The sequence below is a fragment of the Hyla sarda genome, chromosome 4, assembly GCF_029499605.1.
Source record: "Hyla sarda isolate aHylSar1 chromosome 4, aHylSar1.hap1, whole genome shotgun sequence".
NCBI lineage: Eukaryota > Metazoa > Chordata > Amphibia > Anura > Hylidae > Hyla > Hyla sarda.
In genome coordinates, this window is record NC_079192.1 from 298,866,769 (window position 1) to 298,880,671 (window position 13,903).

The 13,903-nt window shown below is 43.4% G+C and overlaps 1 protein-coding gene across 4 annotated transcripts in view; it reads right to left on the reverse strand.

Annotated features, from left to right (window-relative positions):
• The window catches only part of N4BP3 (NEDD4 binding protein 3), a 134,731-nt gene that overhangs the window by 27,041 nt on the left and 93,787 nt on the right, over positions 1-13,903 (reverse strand). The window contains exon 1 of one of the 4 annotated variants that reach the window (XM_056574688.1): positions 12,480-12,501. The exons of the other annotated variants lie outside the window; for them this stretch is intronic. The gene's annotated coding sequence lies outside the window, so the exon portion shown is untranslated. Of the gene's footprint in view, positions 1-12,479; positions 12,502-13,903 lie in introns of those variants that run through there. 4 annotated transcript variants of the gene reach the window in all.

The window sequence follows — 13,903 nt, forward strand, 5'->3', positions numbered from 1 at the left end:
GGCTATTTCTGTTTTAGAGGCCCTACAATAAAGGTTTAACCCTTGACATTTATAAATGTTTATGCTCTCCTTCTCCAAACTATATTAGTACACACAGCTTAGGCTAGGTTCACATTGCTGTTAAGGGTCGGATGCAAATGGCTACTATCGGGGCCCGACCTACCCCATTCACTTGCATGGGGTCCGTAGGGGATCCCGTCATTTTACAGGAATTTAGCATAGATAAAAATAGTGCTTGCAGTCCAACGCCGATGTGAACGAGGACTTACACACAGGGCTCCTTCACAAAATATGACATCCAAGTCATCTATGTGGATGCTGTATAAAAGAAAACCAATAGTGAAATGCTTTTAACAGTAGAGAAGGTCCCCTCACCTAGTCCCACCGCATGGCAAAGACTCGAAGTAGTTACATGAACCGTGATCATTGCCAGCAGTCAAAATGTCTTTAAATTGGTGAATCAGGTACCAGTCACATGCAAGTGACAAATGCAGAAAAAAGCATACAGGTAGAACAGAGAAACGCTAAATATGATGCATTTCGAGTCACATGACTCTTCAAAAATGATTTATTAGGGATGTTCTAGGTTGCCTTATTGTAGTTTACCATCTCCATTTCCTATGTCAATATTCTACCAAACAACGCTGATAAGCTGAGCACAAGGCTGCTTCTTAAACTTCTTAAAGCTGCACAATACTTTCACCCTCTCACCACATCCTATACCTACATATTAAATACATTCACAACATAAAATATATGACAGCTAGAATAAATCTTTTACTGGATCATTTTTACGCCTCTTGGGCGCCATGGGAGGTCAAAACAGGCTTATCGCAATGTATTTCTAGAAGGCCAACGCAACTTCTTCTACTGTTTCTTAAAGGGGTACCACCGTGGAAAACTTTTTTTTTTTAAATCAACTGGTGCCAGAAAGTTAAACAGATTTGTAAATTACTTCTATTTAAAAATCTTAATCCTTCCAGTACTTTTTAGGGGCTATATACTAGAGAAGAGGAAATACAGAGGAAATGCTTATCTTGTTAGATTTCTCTGATGTATTGACCACAGTGCTCTCTACTGACCTCTGCTGTCCATTTTAAGAACAGGAGAAAATCCTCATAGCAAACAAATGCTGCTCCGGACAGTACCTAAAATGGACAGCAGAGGTCAGCAGAGAGCACTGTGGTCATGACATCAGAGAAATCTAAAAAGATAAGAATTCCCTCTGTAGTATATAGCCCCTAAAAAATACTGGAAGGATTACGTTTTTTAAATAGAAGTAATTTACAAATCTGTTGAACTTTCTGGCACCAGTTGATTTAAAAAGAAGTTTTCCACGGTAGTACCCCTTTAAGTCTCTGTACCCCCGCATGTTAACCTGGATAGTAGGTAAACATAACCTAACTCTTACTCTGTCTCCATCTCAGGAATTACCGATTACCAATGTTTTTCTCTTGTTGAAAACCTAATAAAATAGACAAAAAGTCTAGAGTGATATTGAAAGCATGTAGTCACATGGCACTCCGTTCATTTTTAGGAATATAAAAATCTCCCAAATAACTCATCATCTGAGTCACTTACATGAACGGCTTTCAGCCCCGGCATTTCCCCTTCTCTCCCAGGTGATACATGCTGTATCAAACTCAATGATCTGCCAGTGAAGCCCTCAGCCACTTAACTATAAACAGAAACTGTTCCATATTGGCTCTCGGCAAAATAAAATCCTGGCAGGTTAAGTTTCACCCATTGTGAATACAACCATGGTGTCACATGCTGGCTCTGCAGACACAACACCTCCTATTAAAAGACCTGCAAACGATCCGCGCTAATATGATGGCTGGCCAGGGGCATCACAAGGCACCTTCTATTCATCCGTGTAACCATAGTTACAATCGTTTGCCCATAACTAGAATAGCATTCCAATGTCAGGACAGTCACAGCTTAAAGGGGTTATCCAGGAAAAAACTTTTTTTTATATATATCAACTGGCTCCAAAAACTTAAAGGAGTAGTCCAGTGGTGAACAACTTATCCCCTATCCTAAGGATAGGGGATAAGTTTGAGATCGCGGGGGGTCCGACCGCTGGGGCCCCCTGCGATCTCCTGTACGGAACCCCGACAGCCCGCGGGAAGGGGGCGTGTCGACCTCCGCACGAAGCAGAGGCGGACACGCCCCCTCAAAACAACTCTATGGCAGAGCCAAAGCGCTGCCTTCAGCAATCTCCGGCTCTGCCATAGAGATGTATTGAGGGGGCGTGTCAGCTGCCGCTTCGTGCAGAGGTCGACACCCGCTATCTGGCCGGAGAGCCTGGCCCCCGTACAGAGAGATCGCAGGGGCCCCAGCAGTCGGACCCCCCACGATCTCAAACTTATCCCCTATCCATAGGAAAGGGGATACGTTTTTCACCACTGGACTATCCCTTTAAACAGATTTGTAAATTTCTTCTATTAAAAAAATCTTAATCCTTGCAGTACTTATGAGCTGCTGAAGTTGAGTTGTTATTTTCTGTCTAAGTACTCTCTGATGACACCTGTCTCGGGAACCGCCCAGTTTAGAAGCAAATCCCCATAGCAAACCTCTTCTACTCTGTGCAGTTCCCGAGACAAGCAGAGATGTCAGCAGAGAGCACTGTTTCAAGACAGAAAACAACAACTTCACTTCAGCAGGTGATAATTATTGAAAGGATTAAGAATTTTTAATAGAAGTAATTTACAAATCTGTTTAACTTTTTGGAGCCAGTTGATATATAAAAAAAAAAAAAAAAACTGTTTTTTTTCCTGGAATACCCCTTTAACACAAAAATGGTTGGATCCATTTTTCCCAAGGGAAAACTGCAATGGCGATAGCAGTCAACTATTACATTATACATGCAATTCCTATTACTTATTCTCTAAGGGGTTTTTCATTTCTTTTTTTTTATATTTATTTATTTTTTTGCATAAAAGTTGAAAATTCTCACATGCAAGTTTAGGACCATTTTAAAACAATGGCAGATGCATTTTCTACTGCATTTAAGGACACTGAACCAGGGAGCATATTGTTCCTGTCAATATAAAAAAATTGACATGGCCTAGGGCAGTGGTCTTCAACCTGCGGTCCTCCAGATGTTGCAAAACTACAACTCCCAGCATGCCCGGACAGCCGTTGGCTGTCCGGGCATGCTGGGAGTTGAAGTTTTGCAACATCTGGAGGTCCGCAGGATGAAGACCACTGGCCTAGGGAAATGTTAAAAGATTTTATCTGTTGGGGTCTGAGTATTCAGACTAGAGATGAGCAAACTTACAGTAAATTCGATTCGTCACGAACTTCACGGCTCGGCAGTTGATGACTTATCCTGCGTAAATGAGTTCAGCCTTCAGGTGCTCCGGTGGGCTGGAAAAGGTACATAGGTCTCCTAGGACTGTATCCACCTTTTCCAGCCCACCGGAGCACGTTACTAGATACGGAACTTTCTGGAATGTTCAGTATACAATTAATATTACACTTTATCTCATAGTTCACTGGTTTCCTGGAATTTCCAAACCACAATGATAAAGATGACAAACGGGAGGTGAAAACATATTTTTACTATCACTGTCTCTACCAAGACAGACTAAATAATGGGAAACCAGTTTTGTAATCTTTAGAGAATGTTCAGTTCTCTGTATATTCTCTTCTGCACAATGACAATGACTACATTGTCTGTAAAGTACCGGATATACATTGAAGTTTATTTATTTTATTAGGAATCAATACATAAAAGCCCAACACTGCGGCAAGGATCATGGCTTCCCAGTAAATCCTTAGACCTAGGGGATCTATATCCTTAGACCTAGGGGATCTGGCAGCCACACGGCATCTACACGGCATGTACCCGGCATCTACACGGCATGTACCCGGCATGTACCCGGCATGTACCCGGCATCTACACGGCATGTACCCGGCATCTACACGGCATCTACATGCTGCTCTACATGCTTTCTGGAGGTTAGAAATGCATCCATAGGAGAATAATGGCATCTATATTAATTGTAATGGAACACACCAACCATCCATTGCTTATCTCTAGCAATATAGGGTGTTCAAAACCCCATCCACCTGTCCCAGAAAATGCTCATTCGGTTGCAAAAATGCAGCAGATTTTCCCAATAGCTTTCAGTGTACAGTGGTGAAATCTCTCTCTCTCTCTCTCTCTCTCTCTCTCTCTCTCTCTCTCTCTCTCTCTCTCTCCTCTCTCTCTCTCCTCTCTCTCTCTCCTCTCTCTCTCTCCTCTCTCTCTCTCCTCTCTCTCTCTCCTCTCTCTCTCTCCTCTCTCTCTCTCCCAGCATCACTTCCAAACGGCTGAAGATATTAACATGATACTTGGCACACATGTTACTTATATGTCAACAACAAACATAGGATAGGTGATTTAACCCTTACTCACCCCCATTTGCAGGGGACCGAGTTTTTGTTTAAAGTCCCATACAAGTCTATGGGAAATATAGGTTACTGCATAACTTCCAAATGGCTGGAGATATTTCGATAATACTTGGTCACATGTTACTTATATGTCCACTTAAAATATAGGACAGTTAATTTAACCCTTAACCACCCCCATTTGTGAGGGTTTTTGTTTAAAGTCCCATGCAAATCAATGGGAAATGTATGTTCTCACATAATTTCTGTACGGCTGGAGATATTTCAATACCTGGTGCATATATTATGGAACAGGATAGGAGGTCAGGATAGGAGGTTAAGATATGAGGACGGCATAGGAGATCGAGATAGGAGGTCGAGATAGGAGGATGGGATAGGAGGTCGGGATAGGAGGTCGAGACAGGAGGATGGGATAGGAGGTCAAGATAGGAGGACGGGATAGGAGGATGGGATAGGAGGTCGGGATAGAAGGTCAAAATAGGAGGACAGGATAGGAGGATGGGATAGGAGGTCGGGATAGGAGGTCGAGATAGGAGATCAGGATAGGAGGTCAAGATATGAGGACGGAAAAGGAGGACAGGATAGGAGGTCGGGATAGGAGGTCGAGACATGAGGATGGGATAGGAGGTCGAGATAGAAGGTCAAGATAGGAGGATGGGATAGGAGGTCGAGATAGGAGGTCAAGATATGAGGATGGGAAAGGAGGACGGGATAGGAGGTCAGGATAGGAGGTCGAGATAGGAGGATGGGATAGGAGGTATGGATAGGAGGTCGAGATCGTAGGTCAAGATAGGAGGACGGGATAGGAGGACGGGATAGGAGGTCGGGATAGGAGGACGGGATAGGAGGACGGGATAGGAGGTCGGGATAGGAGGTCGGGATATGGGTTTGGGATATGACAACAATATATGAGGACGGGATATGAAGTCAAAACACCGGGTACTCAGCTAGTCGGTAATAAATCTGCAGCAAAATCCCCCCGCAACAAATGCAGATTTTGGAACCACAATGGAGGACATGATCAAAAACTTGCTTAGTTTTACTAAGACTAGGCAGTCTAAGGTTGTGCAAATTTTTTTTAAAGTATCTCAGGTTGTTGTAGTGTTCAGCCTTTTAAAAAAGGGGTGCAGTTTGAGCCATGCCTACTAATTAACATACATGGTTGATATAAGGCAAAATTCCTTTGAAAATTAGTTTTTTCACAAAATCCGGTACAGATTGCATGTCTGTTTTGAATATTTCCCCCAATGAACTTTAGCTCCACTGGAAATTTTTTTTTTTAAAGTCAACTGGTGCCAAAAGGTTAAACCGATTTGTAAATTACTTCTATTAAAAAATCTTAATCCTTCCAGGACTTATCAGCTGCTGTATATTCCAGAGGAAGTTCTTTTCTTATTGAATTTTCTTTCTGTCTGACCACAGTGCTCTTTGCTGACACCTCTGTTCATTTTAGGAACTGTCTAGAGTAGGAGCAAATCCCCACAGAAATCCTAACCTACTCTGGACACTTCTGACATGGACAGAGGTGTCAGCAGAGAGCACTGTGGTCAGACAGAAAGGAAATTCAAAAAGAAAAGAACTTCCTCTGGAATATACAGCAGCTGATAAATCCTGGAAGGATTAAGATTTTTTAATAGAAGTAGTAAAAAAAAAAAAAAAAAAAAAAAATGTTTTCCAGTGGAGTACCCCTTTAAAGGGGTACTCCGCCCCTAGACATCTTATCCCCTATCCAAAGGATAGGGGATAAGATGTCAGATCGCCGCGGTCCCGCTGCTGGGGATCCCCGGGATCCCCGCTGTGGCACAGCGCTATCATTACAGCACAGAGCGAGTTCGCTCTGTGCGTAATGACGGGCGATACGGGGGACGGAACAACGTGACGTCATGGCTCCGCCCCTCATGACATCACGGCCCGTCCCCTTAATGCAAGTCTATGGGAGGGGTCGTGACGACCGCCACGCCCCCTCCCATAGACTTGTATTGAAAGGGGCGGGTCGTGATGTCATGAGGGGCAGAGCCATGACGTCACGTTGTTCCGTCCCCCGTATCGCCCATCATTACGCACAGAGCGAACTCGCTCTGTGCTGTAATGATAGCGCTGTGCCACAGCGGGGATCCCAGGGATCCCCAGCAGCGGGACCGCGGCGATCTGACATCTTATCCCCTATCCTTTGGGGCCCGAATTATAAAAATATATCGTTAATTAAACCGCACGGTCAATGGCGTACGCACAAAAAAATTCAAAAGTCCAAAATAGTGTATTTTTGGTCTCTTTTTATATAATGAAAAAATCAATAAAAAGTGATCAACAAGTCCGATCAATACAAAAATGGTACCGCTAAAAACTTCAGATCACGGCGCAAAAAATGAGTCCTCATACTGCCCCATATGCGGTAAAATAAAAAAGTTATAGGGGTCAGAAGATGACAATTTTAAACGTATAAATTTTCCTGCATGTAGTTATGATTTTTTTCAGAAGTACGACAAAATCAAGCCTATATAAGTAGGGTATCATTTTAATCGTATGGACCTACAGAAAAAAGAGAATGTGTCATTTTTACCGAAAAATTTACTGCGTAGAAACAGAAGCCCCCAAAAGTTACAAAATGGCGTTTTTATTTTCAATTTTGTCTCACAATGATTTTTTTTTCCGTTTCGCCGTAGATTTTTGGGTAAAATGACTTATGTCATTACAAAGTAGAATTGGTGATGCAAAAAATAAGCCATCATATGGATTTTTAGGTACGAAATTGAAAGGGTTATGATTTTTTAAAGGTAAGGAGGAAAAAACGAAAGTGCAAAAACGGAAAACCCCATGGTCCTTAAGGGGTTAAATGAAATAACCTGTCCCTGCACTATGACATGTCAGCAGAATATAGTGACCAGTAGCTAAACCTTGAGGTCCTGTACAATGGCATCATGTCTGTCTAAAACAGAAACCATGACAGATATGATAAATCCAATATGATCAGTTATTATTCCATATCATTGGATTATAATATTTACTGGTTTCCTTTTATCATCATCAGAAGTTAGAATAACACAACACTCTATGGCAGTGGTCTTCAACCTGCGGACCTCCAGATGTTTCAAAACTACAACTCCCAGCATGCCCGGACAGCCGTTGGCTGTCCGGGCATGCTGGGAGTTGTAGTTTTGAAACATCTAGAGGTCCGCGGGTTGAAGACCACTGCCATAGAGTTGTAGTTTTGAAACATCTGGAGGTCCGCAGGTTGAAGACCACTGCTCTATGGGGGAGATTTATCAAAACCCATGTAGAGGGGAAATGAACCAGTTGCCCATAGCAACCAATAAGATTGCTTTTCCCATTTTAAAATGGCCTCTAAAAATAAAAGAAGCAATTTGATTGGTTGCTATAGGCAACTGCTCCACTGATTTACCTGGTTTACATTCAGAGACTAGAATCCGCTCCTGACCTTTTTAAGCTGCATTTGTTACAATGTATCAACGTAGGCAACTATCTGTGAAATAAACCGAGCAGAAGCCTTTCTTCTCCACTGGACCTCAGCCTGAAAGCCTTTGTGTACACCAATACAAAGTAACAAATTCTCAGCTGTGAGTCCTCAGGAAGGGGATTCACTCTGTAAACAAGAAGCTTTCTATTCCACACATTGAAGAATGTTGCATAACTTTTCATTCAGTATCATCATTTAGAATCATTATTTTTGCAATATGGTCTAGACTGCCTGGATTTTGGGCATAAACCCCTTCGAGAGGCTGTCACAGTGACATAACATATCCTGCTTTCTTCATGCCGAGGAGAAATGGGACATCCATTAGCTGGAACCTATTACTGAAATGTATATTTCTAGTACGGTAATACATTACCGCAGTCCATTTGTTGCATGTCTCTTCAGCTGTGCCGGGCCAGTCCTTCATACCACACATTTGTTTTCAGGCAATGACATCTGATTGACCGCTATTGATTTTTCAGAGCCGATACCAATAACCTGTGAACTTTCAGGCCGATATACGATAACTTTTACCGATATTCCGTGCATTTTAATTTGCCCCCCCCCCGGGTGCTTTAAATCAATGAACTGCAGCGGCTTTTGCGGAGCCAGAGACCGCTGCCGCCACCCGCTTCTCTCCCCCTGTCTGTCCTGGGGTCCTGAGTCCAACCACCGCCACTGCCCGCAGTGTATGTGTCCAACCACCACCGCTGCTGCCCTGAGTCCAACCGCGCCGCTCTGCACAATGGAGATGGAGAAGCTGCTGAGTGAGTTCAGCCCCAGCCGCCCCTCCGCAGCCCTGCCCCGGCCCTGCACTCTGCTGCCCTGTGAGGAGCGGTCTCTGGCCAGAGGGGAGGCAATCGAGCAGCGGCAGTGGTTGGACTCAGGACCCCAGGACAAGCAGGGGGAGAGAAGCGGGTGGCGTCGGCGGTCTCTGGCCAGAGGGGAGTTAATTGGGCAGCGGCGGTGGTTGGACTGAGGACAGGCAGGGGGAGAGAAGCGGGTGGCGTTGGCGGTCTCTGGCCAGAGGGGAGTTAATTGGGCAGCGCCGGTGGTTGGACTCAGGACAGGCAGGGGGAGAGAAGCGGGTGGCGTCGGCGGTCTCTGGCCAGAGGGGAGTTAATCGGGCAGCAGCGGTGGTTGGACTCAGGACAGGTAGGGGGAGAGAAGCGGGTGGCGGCGGCGGTCTCTGGCCAGAGGGGAGTTAATTGGGCAGCGCCGGTGGTTGGACTCAGGACAGGCAGGGGGAGAGAAGTGGGGTGGCGGCGGCAGGCTCTGGCCCCGCAAAAGCCGCTGCAGTTCATTGATTTAAAGCGCCTGCATTATCGGCATTAACGGCAATTGTAATTGCCGATAACGATAACTTAGAAAATCGTGAATATCGGCCGATAATATCGGCCAAACCAATAATCGGTCGATCCCTAATCTGAACTCTGCTACCTGTGCACATAGGCAGGGTCTTCCATTTATGCCACCAAGGAGTGGAAGCAATTGGTACAGGTCAAACAAAAAAAGATTGCCCAGATTATGGTGGCATCAAGTGGTATGTGTGTTTATAGTAACATACTATTATAGAAAGGAATGCAGGAACTCATGATGATACAGTACTAGTATCAGCAGCACTCTGCAAATTAACAATATAAGGCTATGTTCACATCACCGTTGTGCTCCATCACGTTCGATGTCCATTCAACTCTTTTTGTTTACGCCGAATGGACCCTGAACAGGTTAGAGCACAACGAACACCGCGGTTCTATTGACTTTGATTGGGATCCCTCAGGTATCTGTTGTATCACAGGAGTAAAAAAAAATACTGCTTGCAGTATTACGCAAAAGTTTTAACAGACTAACAGACTTAGCTAAAGGAGCTCTATTTAATGGAACACAGCACTAATGTAAACTTGGCCTAAGTTTTTCCTGGCTAAACACTGATTTACCCATAGGCATTCAATAAAAAGTCTTCAGTTGCAGAACGTTCTATACCCTGTTCCAAATTATTATGCAAACTCTATTCTTCTTATTTGCCTAAATAATTGATGTAAATAACAGTCAGCATAATTCTCGTGTAATCAACTATTAAGAGTACAATTCAAATTTTATTGAACAAACCCCCCTATGGTAATAGTATTTTTTTAAACATAAAAAACTTACAATGCACTGTTCCAAATTATTACGCACAGTAAGTTTCAAAACACTTTATAGGTTGTAAAGAACTGAAAATTGTCATTTGTTGTGTTTGCAGCATATTTACTGAAATTAACAACATTTTAACTTTTTAAACATTTTAACAGGTCACGTTACATTTTAACATAGGACCCCTTATTTGATAGCAGCTTCACAAGTCTTGCATCTATCGAACTTGTGATTTTCTGGACAGTTTCTGCTTGAATTTGTTTGCACAATGTCAAAATAGCCTCCAGAGCTGCTGTTTGGATGTAAACTGCTTTCCACCTTCATAGATCTTTTGCTTGAGGATGCTCCAAAGGTTCTCAACAGGATTGAGGTCAGGGTAGGATGGAGGCCACACCATGGCTTTCTCTCCTTTTATCCCCATAGCAACCATTGATGCAGAGGTATTCTTTGTAGCATGAGATGGTGCATTGTCATGCATGAATATGATTTTATTACGGAAAGCATAGTTCTTCCTTCTCTACCAGGGAAGAAAGTGGTAAGTCAGAAACTCCACATACTTTGCAGAGGTCCTCTTTACACCTTTGGGGACCCTAAAATGGCCACCAGCTCTCTTCCCATGATTCCGGCCCAAAACATGACTCCACCACTGCCTTGCTGATGTCACAGCCTTGTTGGAACAGGGTGGCCGTCCACTACTCCATTCATCTGGTCCATCCAGGGTTGCAAGGCACTCATCACAGAACATTATTGTTTGAAAATTAGTCTCCATGTATTTTTCTGCCCAATGCAGCCGTTTCTGCTTGTGAGCATTGGTTAGTGGTGGCCGAATAGAAGGTTTATGCAGATTTGCAAGACTCTGGAGGACTCTACACCTTGATGTCCGTGGGACTCCAGAGGCACCAGCAGCTTTAAATATCTGTTTGCTGCTATGTAATGGTATTTTAGCAGCTGCTCTCTTGATCCGATGCATGGATCTGGCAGAAATGTTCCTCAATGTGCCTTAGTCTGCACAAACCTGTCTGTGCTCTGAATCAGCCACAAATCTCTTATAGTGTGATGATCACGCTTAAGGTTTTGTGAAATATGTAATGTTTTCATACCTCATCCAAGGCATTGAAGTATTTCACTCTTTTCGGCAGCAGAGAGAACCTTTTTCTTCCCCATATTGCTTGAAAATGGTGTCTGCTTAATAATGTGGAACACCCACCTTTAGTAGTTAGGTGTCCGAGATTGTTTTCAGTGATCAAAAGAGCCCTGAGACACAATGCCATCCATGAGTTAAACTGAAAAACTAAATATTTAATCTTTGTGACACTTAAATAGAATTAGCATAATAATTTGGAACAGGGTGTAGGTACTAAGGTTCATTTGTAAGATGGAACCTATTGCCGATCATCTAGGACATCCTAAGTCAAGCAAGGTGGCTTTTACCAGTGTCAGACCATGAGCACACATTAAAATCCTTGGCCATTTATTCATTTCAAGGTGAGAAAAGAGAGAAAACTTTGGACTCCTGAACATCCAGATCCCACATCAGCATGCATTACTGGGAGGGGACACCCACATGAGAAGAATCTAAACCTAGAAGCAAAGTACATATCAGGGGTCTGAAAATAAAGGAAGGAATGAAGGCTGCAGACTCAACCTTAGTGGAACATTCTTAGCAAATGGTACACACCAACATATGTAAAAATCATTTTTTCCCACGTGAAAGGTGTCCATAGCTAAGGTGTGGTCTCATGTTACGGATATTGCATGCAAAGGAAACCACACCTGCATAATGTGGCCACATGGTAATACAGCAGTTTTAATAGTAAAATGATGTGGCCATTGCCCGCTGCATGCAGCCACGGTTTTATTCACATGCACCCTCCACAATGTTGGATTGTACCCCAAGGATGTGTTGCACTGCCACTTCTCTAATCTGGCTCAGAGACATCTTACAGCCTGGCTTATGATTTATAGCTCCATAATTCTTTATGCAGCTGCATTAATAGTGGGTTATGAAAACGTGGACATTGACCAAAGTGTGCAAACATTTCAAAAGGTTAGGTAGCACCCAGAACCTGTTATCTCTCAATTTACTATTTATACAATAAATGAGGAAATAAAGGGAGAAAATAGCTAGTTAGGTTTTCCAGTAAAAAGGATTAGGGCTACTTGGGCTGTTTAAACAATAACTTGGCTCCTAGTTGACCTCGCTGCCCTACACGTGGACTTCTATAGGCCAGAGGAATCAGTAACCTGTGTTTCCTCAATACCGGATTAGATCAGGGTCACAAAGGTAGAGAACTGACTTAATTGCCTGGTAAAAGATTTTAGGTTGATGCTTTCATCTCCGAGAGGTAAACATTATCTCAGCTAATAATATGGAGTATTCTATGACCAACTTCTCAGCATCAGCACAGCTTACAAAATCGGAACAAAGTGGCAGCAATGAGTTCTTGAGCAATATAAACAACGGATACCCAGAGACCTAGACGACAAATCCACCTGCAGGCAAAACTGGTTGATCTCCAACAGAAACTATTCATTCAGTGACCTCGACATGAGCAGCTGTGCAGAGTGGAAGCACAGGGCTGTGGCTTCAATAATCCAGCCGGCTCTATAAATAACCAAGCAGAAGGAACAAGGATTACTTAATTTCCAGACAAGTCAGGCTGGCTTCAGCTACACCTAAGAGTGACACCCTTCTATGACTACAAACTATGGGAAAGTCAACCAGTCTCATCACAGCCTCGTGAGCCTAGTAATAATCTGCTGTACACCTTATCAATGGAGCCATCCGTTTTACTATAATGTTGACATATAGACACTTTGGATAATCGTATGGTATATGCCAATGGGAAACAGAGTATGGCCAAGTACATTTGATGCACCAGAAGAATCCCTTTCCACTGGGAGACTAAAAATTGCAACTGAGTCTACTAAACTGTTTAGCAAGAAACAGATGGGCTTTGGGGTCATGTACTGGTAACATGGCTACAGATCTGAACATTGACTTGTTAGGTTTTCTGTTGACAATGAAGAATGCGTATGACAGCTCAACAGTATAGATCAGAGATATGGATGACTTTGAGGTATAAGCACTATGGAGTACATCTATCTAGTACTAAGGAAAAGTGTACAGTTGCCCAGATCAACCTTGACCTTGGTGTCCATACTAACCAACCAGCAGTAAAATACATTATTTCCATTCATAGTTTTTAATCAATTCTATATAAAATGAGTACTCCACCCCTAGAAATCTTATCCCCTATCCTAGGGACCCCTACGATCTTTCTGCTGCACCCGGCATTCGTTTAGAGCATTGAGTGCAGCACCGGAGGCTTCTGACATCACAGCCACGCCCCCTCAATGCAAGTCTATGGGAGGGGGCATGACTGCCGTCATGCCCCCTCCCATAGACTTGCATTGAGGGGGCATGGCCGCGACGTCATGAGCGGGACATCACGAGCCTCCGCCCCACATTGCCAGTCGTTTGGCACAGAGCAAAGTTTGCTCTGTGCACCAGATGTCTGTAATGCCGCAGCCGGGATCACGGTGACCCCAACAGTAGGTCCCCCGCGATCAGACATCTTATCCCCTATCATTTGAATAGTGGATAAGATGTCTAGGGGCAGAGTACCCCTTTAAGGATCCATGAACTAGGATATTAGAATTCCCATACACAGTACATTACACCAAAATCCCATTTTTTATGAGCAAGTAAATTCCCATTATATTACTTGGCTCCCATCACATGAGCCATATTTATGAAAGACTTGCAACGTTTTGAACCATGTATAATAGATGCATTAAAGGAGCCTAGTAATGTTTTTTGTTGACTTATGTCAAAGTAGAATTAACAACCATTTTATTGCTACGAACCCTGTAAGGTCCTAGGGGGCACATTAGTTT